The sequence below is a fragment of the Silene latifolia genome, chromosome X, assembly GCF_048544455.1.
Source record: "Silene latifolia isolate original U9 population chromosome X, ASM4854445v1, whole genome shotgun sequence".
Taxonomy (NCBI): domain Eukaryota; kingdom Viridiplantae; phylum Streptophyta; class Magnoliopsida; order Caryophyllales; family Caryophyllaceae; genus Silene; species Silene latifolia.
The window spans coordinates 223,121,974-223,133,697 of record NC_133537.1 but is presented as its reverse complement, the minus strand read 5'-3'; the positions used below and the strand labels follow the sequence as shown (position 1 = coordinate 223,133,697).

Below are 11,724 nucleotides of genomic sequence, written 5' to 3'. Positions count from 1 at the left end.
TATTATAAGAACTTCTTTGAGTACATGTCTAGATCCAATCTGGACATTGATGACCGGGTTTTTGCCGTCACTTTCGGTACCAAAAACTATTTATAAAGAACCCAATAAAAGTAGTATTTATTCGGGTGTCGAACACAAAGATGGCGGGGGTTAGATACTTGGTTTGTTTAAGTCTCAATTTAGTCAAATAAAAATAAGGTTAATTATAAACTAAGATGCAACAAGGTATAAAATCTAAACTAAATGAAATTGTTTTTTAATTAATAAGGGAAGGCTAAGGTCTTTGGGTTCACAAAGGGCAATTAGGGGGAGAAACAAGGTCTAACAAGAAAAGGGTAATAATGGTGGTCAAGGGTTTAAGACTAATTTCTTAATCACCTTAAGCTCCTGAATAAGTCGTCACTTGATCGAGATGAACTAGCTACAAATAAAGCATTAAGACTACCCAATAGCATGAGCACCAAGACAGATCGAATGCATCAAAGAGATGTTCTAACTTTCATTAAAACTCATCGATAAGCACTTCTAAAACTATCTAATAGCACAATGCACCAAGGTAAGCCAAACATGTTAATGAAATGTCCAATTTTCATTGAGGCATTTCCACAAACACTTCAAATGCATTAAGAGTAGAAACCACATAATCACCCAATTCAAAAGGTTAACAACCCAAATTCATCCCCTTAATTACCCAAATTCCCCCTAGACCCTAGATTAGACTACTCACACATGTTCATGGGTGAGAATTCAACAATAAATTGCAATAAAACACAAGTAAACATTGTAAACATGATAAAGATGGGAACTTTGAATGAATAACAATTAACCAACATAAGAAATGTAAACAAATGAAAATAATGTAAATAAAAGATGAGAATTGTACCAACAAAGAGGAAAGTAGCAAGCTTGGATAATAATAGAAGAATAAATTTCTTCAAATCTTCAAATACAACCCAAAATACTAATTGTATACTAATGAGAGATGAAGAACTTGCATAAACAAAGGAAGAATTAAACTAAAATTAAAGAAAGATTACAACTTTTTATTGAATGAAAATGAGAGAGTAAATATTAGGGTTCTACAATATTGAGAGAGAATGATAGACTAATACTAATTTTCTATCTAATTCTATGGTAGTCTCTAATGGTAGTGTAATGTGTAAGGGTGTGTCTTTTATACTAATAACTAATCTAATAATAATAATAATAATAATAATAATAATAATAATAATAATAATAATAATAATAATAATAATAATAATAATAATAATAATAATAATAATAATAATAATAATAATAATAATAATAATAATAATAATAATAATAATAATAATAATAATTATAATAATAATAATAACTTTAATAATAATCTAAGAACTCTCCTAATACCAACTAAAGATACGGAACAAAAACAAATCAGAAAGGGGTAAGGGGATTTTAATCGACATAGAGTCATAGCACAGGGGTGTGGGAGCCGGTTGGCCGGCGGCCGTCGAGGTCACCGGTAGCGAGGCCAACAAAGAAAGGGGATGAATTAATGTGGGTGTGCGTTAAGCTTTGTCATTTACCATTTCGGGCACCGTAGAGAGGAGACAAAGATTGATGCGAAATTGTTGATTTGGTGCGTTGTGCCGGCTGGCCGGCTGCCGGTGCCTATGCCGGTAACGAGGCCTTCACAAAAAGAGAGAAAATTGGTGTGTTCTGCCGGTTGAGGATGTCGACTGCCGGGGCACCGGCATGGAGTAACATCTATTTTCAATTAGTGCAGTTTCGATCCCGAGTTCGTGTCCAATTAGTTCAGATGGTGTGAACTGTTGATGGCGGAGGAATTGTTGATTAAAATGCAGGGGAGGTGTTGATGAATGATGAGGATGAATGGCGATTGACGAATTTGATGGTGCATGTAGATTAATTGGACTCAGGTTTTGATATCAAGTTCGAAATTGAAGATGGAGAAAGTGGCGAATTGATGGTGATCGTGGTGGTTAATGGTGAGTTGGTGAGTGTGAGTCTGTTTGAAGGTGATTGGAGGTTTGGGCGTGATTGATAATGGTGATGCATGGTGTTATGGTGATGGAGGCAGGGGAAGGGTGATGATGGTGAAGGTGACGGGAGTGAAGGTGATGGTGGCAGTGGAATTTTGATGCGAAAACGGAGTTGGGTAGCTGATGGAGTACGGGATTGGTGTCGTGTTGTTGTTGATGAATGGTGTTGATGGCAGGGGAAATGTGGTACGAAATGGAGTTGGTGCAAAGGGGTGATGGGGGTGGTTGTTAATGGTGATGGTGAGTGAAAATGGAGAATGGAGGAGAAATGGAGGTGTGAGTGGTTAACGGTGTAACTGGTGGCTGAAATGACGGAATAAATGGTGATGAAAGTGATTGGAGTTGTGATGTGCTACTATTGTGTTGAAGACTGAACGAATGATGATGAAGCTTGATGGTAGTGTGCAGGGTAGAGAAATGACGGGTCAATGGTTGACTTAGACTTTGTCAACTTTCCTTCTTTTACTTCACTCGATTGTTTAAACCCGTCTTGCTCATTAGCCTCTTCATTTTCCGTCTTTATTATCGACTCAAACTCTAATTTCGGTTTTGTTATTCCGCCTCACCTACAAATTTATAAATAACGAAATAATAGTTTTATTAATATTATATAAAAACCGACTAATTATTAAATTTAACTAATGCGGCGAATTAATTATAAATTAATTAATAAAATGAGCTATTAAACAATTAAGCACACAAAATCGAGTCGGAATAAGCTATAAATGCGGGGTAAAAGCTACCAAAATACTACTCATCAAATCTCCCCACACTTAAACCTTACTCGTCCTCGAGTAAGCTCATTAAATTAAACTAAGACCCGTAATATAAGAAAGCTAGCTAAACTAATAATATCCGATGAAAGGCAATTAACGGGCCTTCTCCGTCCCTTCAACTCACAGCGAAACACAATGAGGTATGCATTCCGATGCAAGGCAAGTGGGGGCTTGCAGAAAATTTTGACACATCCAACATTTAATCACGTAATCAATCATAAGATGCATCACAAAAAGTCAAACCGCTTTCCTCATCCAAGCGGCCGTTTTACTTTAAACAATAAAAGGTTTTGGTCGGGAGATACCGTCTCATAGCCTCGGCGGGGTGTCAATGCCCTAGTGGTGGCTCAAGCACCCTCAATATGACAACCAAATACCAAGGAAACAAATTCAAAGGCGGGAAAGGGGGAAGCAAAGCTTAACCTTCGAGAATTACATGACACACACAAGATTCGACCAAATCGACCCATGACTAAGGGGACCTAGACCACCGACTTCCTCACGGTTTTCACTAGTCTCTCATTTTCGTTTTAGAACGGGTGATTTTTGTGCAAAAAGTAACCAAAATCACTCAACTACTTGACTCGTGAGACATGCCCGCAATCTAACATGGAATCCTCTCCTACAAGACTATTCATGAGATGCAAAAAAGGAAAATATGCATAAAAGAAACAAGGGTTGTAACGGGGCTAGGTGATGGGACGAAACGGGATTGGTGCAAGCACCATTTTGGGAAAAATGTGGAGGTACACATCAAGAAGTTGCCAAAATTCCATTTCTCCCACTTTATTACAACAAATGAGTAACGTCTACACCCTAACAAAAATTGGTTTCCCGAATTTATGCAAACAATGTGCAAACCCGACTCACTTTGGAAAAACACGAAATTATCACCTTATTGCAACCAATGAGCAACGTCTACACCCTAACAAGAAATTGGCTTGCCAAAATCAAGCAAAAATTGTGTAAACCCGACTCATTTTAGAAAAAACATCAAATGCCCTTTTATTCTTGCAACGCCTTTTTCTACTCCATTGATGAAGGAGTGTTGCTTGGCTTTTTCTCATCAAACAAAGTAATTGTGCAAATTTTTTTCTTTTTCATTACATTTTTCTCTTTTTCTTTTTCTTTTCTTTTCAAAAACCTCTTATTCAATCAACCAACCAAAATAAGAACCATTATTTCAACTCAAATCATCAACTAGGACTCAAAAACACCCTTCTTCATACAACCAACAACATGTAAGCAACTTTCTTGATAAGGGAAGGTTGTTTATGGTATGTAGCTAGTTTTGTAGGTGCCAAAACAGAGGTTCAAGCTCAAAAGGGGTTAGCAAAATAGGGCCTAGTCTAAAGGGTCGAAAAATAGGCTTATTTGGCAATGTGAGGCTCAAAAGAGAAATGCAACTAATTGTTTCAAAATATGCACATAAATGAACATCTCATGGTCTAAAAAGGAAAGGACGCCATGCTTGTGCGTCGTGATATGACATGCCACGCAAGGAGCCTACTCACACCTAAGGGAGACCGGGTATGGATGTACCGGTCCAAAGGAGGCTCTAAATCTCACATGTAAGTAGCTATGTCGAAATCTAGGTCTAGACTACGGTCTATGGTCTCACAAGGTGGTCAATACTCTCCGGTCAAGCCTCATTTCTCGGGTATTTGCAAGCAAATACTCTAACAAGGAGGTCACAAGGTGCAAGCCACTAAGAGGGGAAAGACACAACCTAGACAATATCATCATAGAGGGTATCATGCTCCCTTCCTAGACCAAATTTTGTTCAAAAATTTATATACAAACTCAATGCAACAAGAAGGAAATACAACACATATTTACATGTGAAACGGATGCAAGCAAGAAATGGAAATAAACATAAGGTAAACATGCAACAATTTGGACTAATCCTAGCAACACATCAACACCAATAATCCACAAGTTCCCCAAGGGAACATCCAAGGCACAAAATCCCATTCTCCTTCAAATATACAAGATATAAAATGAAAGAACGGTAAAGGAGTAAGAGATTAGAACGAGTTTACCAAGCGACTTCTAGCTCCTTTTTGCCTCAAATGGTAGATGCATATGCCAAAGGTTAGCCAAACATATATATATACAATGCAATATTTTTGTATTTTTCAGAAATTTTTCAATTTTTAGGCATTTTCTTGCTTTTTCTTAAATTTACAAGTATATAATGATATGAACAAATATAGACAATATTCACAAAGTGGATATTTCCCTCCCTACACTTGAAATTTACATTGTCCTCAATGGAACAAAGTATAAGGAGAGAATAGGAAAAATAAACAACATATATTTGGTGGTTTTTGAATTTTTCGAAATTAAAGAACATGTTTTTGGATTTTTTGAATATTTGAAAATAAATAACATGTTTTTGGATTTTTTGAATATTTGAAAATAAATAACATGTTTTTGTATTTTTTAAAATGATGGAATTTCCTCCCCACACTTATTTATTTACATATTCTCAATGGAAATAAATGTGTGGAGGAAATTCGGAAATGAAATACATGTTTTTGGCGATTTTTTATTTTTCAAATTTTTAGTGATTTTCAAATAAGTATGCAATGCATGATCTAATCTATATGCAATATTGAAATACGATGCAAGCTATACTATATGAATGCAAAGAGAGCTAATTTATATTAACTCCTTTTCGAATCATGTCACTAAATGCAAAATGCGGTAAAAACTTAATTAAAGAGGAGAAGAATATATACATTGCGGTGGTTCTTAAGTAACTCCACCAAACCTCTTCATTCAAAGATTTCATTCAACCGGGATCAATATCCCGAGATCCAACCAACCTTCCAACTTCAACATAAGAATCAATAACACACGAACCCTTGGTCTTCATCATCAAATCATGCAACTTACTCATGGCATCTTGAATCTCTTGCCATTTTCGGTTCATTTCTTCTTCAAGCTTTTCTTTAGTCTCTTTGCCAACATTAGGGTCACATACCCTATTTCCTTTCGATCTCTTCCTCCATCTTTTGGGTTTCCTCTTTTCAATTTCTGGTTTTGAATTTTGAGGGGCATTTGTGCTAGAATCGAAATTGGTTTCCCAAGTCTTACTCATTTCCCCACACTTATCTTTAGCATTCACTTGTTCTTCAAGGAACTTATCCGGTGGCTCATCATCAACTTTCGGCTCACAAGAAATTAAGAGCTCCATGTTCTCATCTTCATTCTCATGGAGTTCTAATGTTTCCACGGCAAACATGTTTTGAACCACGGTTTTCTTTGAAGCATGTGGTAGCTTGAATTCAACTTTTTCCTTCCCAACTTTGAATGACAATAGTCCCTCTTTGACATTTATGGTAGCTCCTCCCGTGGCCAAAAATGGCCTACAAGATTGATACGGGAGCGTCTTCCCATAGGGATGTCCAACACAATAAAATCGGTAGGAATTGAAAGCTTACCAATTTGAACCATGACATCCTTGAGAATCCCATTTGGAGATTTGATTGTCCCATCGGCAAGTTTGATTGTAATGGAAGTGCGGGCTAAGCTTGAAATATTCAACCTCTTCACAAGGGCAAGTGGTATGACACTCACACTTGCCCCTAAGTCACACAAAGCACTACCCATCTTTTGGTCACCAACGGTACAAGGAATTGAGAAACTCCCGGGGTCATCAAGTTTGATGGGGATTTCTTTAGATTTGACCACATTGCACTTCTCACTTGAGGCATCAAGCTCATGGCTACTAATGTCCACTCTTCTAGAAATGACTTCTTCTTGCTTGGCCAAAGAGTGCTCTTCTACCATCACAATCTCTTCTTTTTTCGGGTTCACATTTGGTGCTTCCACTATTTCCTCAAGCACAAATTCTTCACTCATAATGGTTTGTGTAGTCATAACCATCTCTCCCTTATCCGGGTCGACTTCAACATCCAAGCTTGTACCATGAATTGCCATTATTTGCTCAAGCACATAGTCTTCTATGCTCTCTTTTTCGGGCTCACGGTCAACTTCTTGGAATGTTTCCATAGCCATGGAAAAGGGAGTAGTGTAAGATAACTCCTCTTGACTTGGCAAATCAAATTACTCTTCTCTTTCCTCTTCAACTCCAACCATAATAGCATTAACTTCATTTGCCTTCATAGGGTCTCTTGGATTTTGCCCTTGTCTTAGAAATACACCCGATGGTTTTTGAGAACTCATGAGAGCTTGGGAAGCCACTTTAGCTTCAAGACTCTTGATTTGTTGTTGGGTATTACTTGCCAAATCTCCTATCAACTTCACCAAGTTTTCATATTTATCATCTCCCATGGTATTGCTTGCTTGGGGTGGTGGCTCTTGGTTGAAAGGTTGGTTGGAAATTGGAAGAGAAAAGCCATATCCTTAATCTTTAAGGTTGGAATTTTGGTTGTTCCCTTGGTACCCTTGATTGAACCCTTGATTTTGCCCTTGGTTATACCTTTGATTATTATTGTATCCTTGATTGAACCCATTGTTGTTGTTCCATTGATTGAATCCTTGGCCAAACCCTTGGTTAGCTTGGTTTCCTTGGTAAAAGTTTTGATTACCTTGGTTCCCTTGGTTACCCCTATAATCTTGGTATGCTTGAGATTGGTTGGCAAAGTTTTGGTTGGATGCTTGGTTGTTGTTGAATGAGGGTCTAGGTGGATGGTTGGAGAAATTGTTAAATGCTTGGAAAGCATTCACCTCTTGCACATTGTTCTCATCAAAGTTGTTGTAATGGTTATTTGCACATACTTCATAAGTGTGACCCATCCCTCCACATGACTCACATGTTGATCTTTGCATCACTTCCTCCATGGATGGTCCATGAGAAGTTGTAGTTTGATTCACTTGGTTTACTTGCTTCTTCTTACTCAACTCTTCAAGCTTTTTGGTGAGCATATCAAGCTTAGCATTAGTCTCCACATTCACTAAGAATTCGGGAGGATGCTTGCTTCTTCTTAAGACATTCACTCTTGTGCCATAGTTTGCCTGGGATCCAGCATTTTCTTGATTAGAGTAGTTCCCTCTTCATCACCCAAATGATCGAATCCCCCTCCCGCGGAGGCATTCACCATTTTCTTTGTTCTTGGCAACAAAGTTTGGAAGAAGGTTTGGGTGACATACCAATCCGGAATCCCATGGTGAGGGCAACTAGCAATGAGGTCTTGATACCGATCCCATGCCTCACCCAAGGATTCTCCATCCTCTTGTTGGAAAGTATGGATCTCATTTCGGAGCATGGAGGTCTGTGATGATGGATAATACTTCTCTAGGAACGCCTTGGCTAAGGCATCCCATGTAGTAAATGTGTCTGGAGGGTGCACATTCAACCAACGATCCGCCTTGCCCGTTAGAGAAAATGGGAATAACATCATCCTTAGTGTATCCTCGGATACCCCATTCTTTTTCATCATAGAGACTTTCCTCTTGAACCTCCTTAGGTGAGCATGAGCATCTTCTTCAATGTGTCCTCCAAACAAGTCTTTTTCAATTAGGCCAACTTAAGCCGGGTGCATCTCAAAATTGTTTGGAGCCAAGGTGCCAATATTGATGGGGTTACAAGCATCATTATGGTTTAGACGGTTATGATCACGTAAAGCCATTGGTGGTGGTGGTGGATATGGTATATGAGAAGGTGGTGTTTGAGGTGGGTTATTTGGAAGTTGGAAGTTGTGAAATGGATTTGTTAGTGGAGAATCAATTGTAATGTTTGGTTGTTGTTGAGTTGTGTTTTCAATGAGAGGTCGGATAGGTGGATTTGCTTGGTTTATAGTTGCTTGAGAAGAGGTTATAACCCTTGCAATGGTTCTATTCCTTAAGGCTCTAAAAAGCCTTTCAGGATCGGAGTCAAAGAGCAAAGCTTGGTGGTTCCTCCTAGGCATACAACTTGACAAACCGTAAGACTCCTAGTGCTTTTACACACTAGGGTAAGGCAAAAATCACACACACTCTACAAGAAGCACACAAACTACACAAACAAGCAAACAACAAGTAAAGACTAAAGCTAGAAACTTCAACTAACTAAGCATAACCTAACGCCATCCCCGGCAACGGCGCCATTTTGATGACCGGGTTTTTGCCGTCACTTCCGGTACCAAAAACTATTTATAAAGAACCCAATAAAAGTAGTATTTATTCGGGTGTCGAACACAAAGATGGCGGGGGTTAGATACTTGGTTTGTTTAAGTCTCAATTTAGTCAAATAAAAATAAAGTTGATTAATTATAAACTAAGATGCAACAAGGTATAAAATCTAAACTAAATGAAATTGTTTTTTAATTAATAAGGGAAGGTTAAGGTCTTTGGGTTCACAAAGGGCAATTAGGGGGAGAAACAAGGTCTAACAAAAAAAGGGTAATAATGGTGGTCAAGGGTTTAAGACTAATTTCTTAGTCACCTTAAGCTCCTCAATAAGTTGTCACTTGATCGAGATGAACTAGCTACAAATAAAGCATTAAGACTACCCAATAGCATGAGCACCAAGACGGATCGAATGCATCAAAGAGATGTTCTAACTTTCATTAAAACTCATCGATAAGCACTTCTAAAACTATCTAATAGCACAATGCACCAAGGTAAGCCAAACATGTTAATGAAATGTCCAATTTTCATTGAGGCATTTCCACAAACACTTCAAATGCATTAAGAGTAGAAACCACATAATCACCCAATTCAAAAGGTTAACAACCCAAATTCATCTCCTTAATTACCCAAATTCCCCCTAGACCCTAGATTAGACTACCCACACATGTTCATGGGTGAGAATTCAACAATAAATTGCAACAAAACACAAGTAAACATTGTAAACATGATAAAGATGGGAACTTTGAATGAATAACAATTAACCAACATAAGAAATGTAAACAAATGAAAATAATGTAAATAAAAGATGAGAATTGTACCAACAAAGAGGAAAGTAGCAAGCTTGGATAATAATAGAAGAATAAATTTCTTCAAATCTTCAAATACAACCCAAAATACTAATTGTATACTAATGGGAGATGAAGAACTTGCATAAACAAAGGAAGAATTAAACTAAAATTAAAGAAAGATTACAACTTTTTATTGAATGAAAATAAGAGAGTAAATATTAGGGTTCTAAAATATTGAGAGAGAATGATAGACTAATACTAATTTTCTATTAATTCTATGGTAGTCTCTAATGGTAGTGTAATGTGTAAGGGTGTGTCTTTTATACTAATAACTAATCTAATAATAATAATAATAATAATAATAATAATAATAATAATAATAATAATAATAATAATAATAATAATAATAATAATAATAATAATAATAATAATAATAATAATAATAACTTTAATAATAATCTAAGAACTCTCCTAATACCAACTAAAGATACGGAACAAAAACAAATCAAAAAGGGGTAAAGGGATTTTAATCGACATAGAGTCATAGCACAGGAGTGTGGGAGCCGGTTGGCCGGCGGCCGCCGAGGTCACCGGTAGCGAGGCCAACAAAGAAAGGGGATGAATTAATGTGGGTGTGCGTTAAGCCGATCTGTCGGCTGCCGGGGCACCGGTAGAGGAGACAAAGATTGATGCGAAATTGTTGATTTGGTGCGTTGTGCCGGCTGGCGGTGCCTTTGCCGGTAGCGAGGCCTTCACAAAAAGAGAGCAAATTGGTGTGTTCTGCCGGTTGAGGATGTCGACCGCCGAGGCACCGGCATGGAGTAGCATCTATTTTCAATTAGTGCAGTTTCGATCCCGAGTTTGTGTCCAATTAGTTCAGATGGTGTGAACTGTTGATGGCGGAGGAATTGTTGATTAAAATGCAGGGGAGGTGTTGATGAATGATGAGGATGAATGGCAATTGACGAATTTGATGGTGCATGTAGATGAATTAGACTCGGGTTTTGATACCAAGTTCGAGATTGAAGATGGAGAAAGTGGCGAATTGATGGTGATCGTGGTGGTTAATGGTGAGTTGGTGAGTGTGAGTCTATTTGAAGGTGATTGGAGGTCTGGGCGTGATTGATAATGGTGATACGTGGTGTTATGGTGATGGAGGCAGGGGAAGGGTGATGATGGTGAAGGTGACGGGAGTGAAGGTGATGGTGGCAGTGGAATTTTGATGCGGAAACGGATTTGGGTAGCTGACGGAGTACGGGATTGGTGTCGTGTTGTTGTTGATGAATGGTGTTGATGGCAGGGGAAGTGTGGTACGAAATGGAGTTGGTGCAAAGGGGTGATGGGGGTGGTTGTTAATGGTGATGGTGAGTGAAAATGGAGAATAGAGGAGAAATGGAGGTGTGAGTGGTTAACGGTGTGACTGGTGGCTGAAATGACGGAAGAAATGGTGATGAAAGTGATTGGAGTGGTGATGTGCTGCTGTTGTGTCGAAGACTGAACGAATGATGATGAAGCTTGAGTGTAGTGTGCAGGGTAGGGAAATGACAGGTCAATGGTTGACTTAGACTTTGTCAACTTTCCTTCATTTACTTCACTCGATTGTTTAAACCCGTCTTGCTCATTAGCCTCTTCATTTTCCGTCTTTATTATCGACTCAAACTCTAATTTTGGTTTTGTTATTCCGCCTCACCTACAAATTTATAAACAAAGAAATAATAGTTTTATTAATATTATATAAAAACCGACTAATTATTAAATTTAACTAATGCGGCGAATTAATTATAAATTAATTAATAAAATGAGCTATTAAACAATTAAGCACACAAAATCGAGTCGGAATAAGCTATAAATGCGGGGTAAAAGCTACCAAAATACTACTCATCAGACATATGCTCTTTTGCCTTTGAATAACTCCCACTGTCCTCACAGTGTGTAAGTATAGGACCTTCGGTTATTGGAACGAACTACCATAGTTGCCCAATTTATAAAACCGAATCCTAATATTATCCCTTCCTACTTGCATATATCATAATT

At 37.9% G+C, this 11,724-nt stretch overlaps 1 non-coding gene across 1 annotated transcript; it reads left to right on the top strand.

Moving 5' to 3' along the window:
• The first annotated feature begins 7,951 nt into the window (after positions 1–7,951).
• Positions 7,952–8,058, top strand: LOC141624396 (small nucleolar RNA R71). The gene has a single exon (XR_012534202.1). It is a non-coding gene; the product is annotated as a small nucleolar RNA R71 (small nucleolar RNA).
• The last annotated feature ends 3,666 nt before the right edge of the window (positions 8,059–11,724 follow it).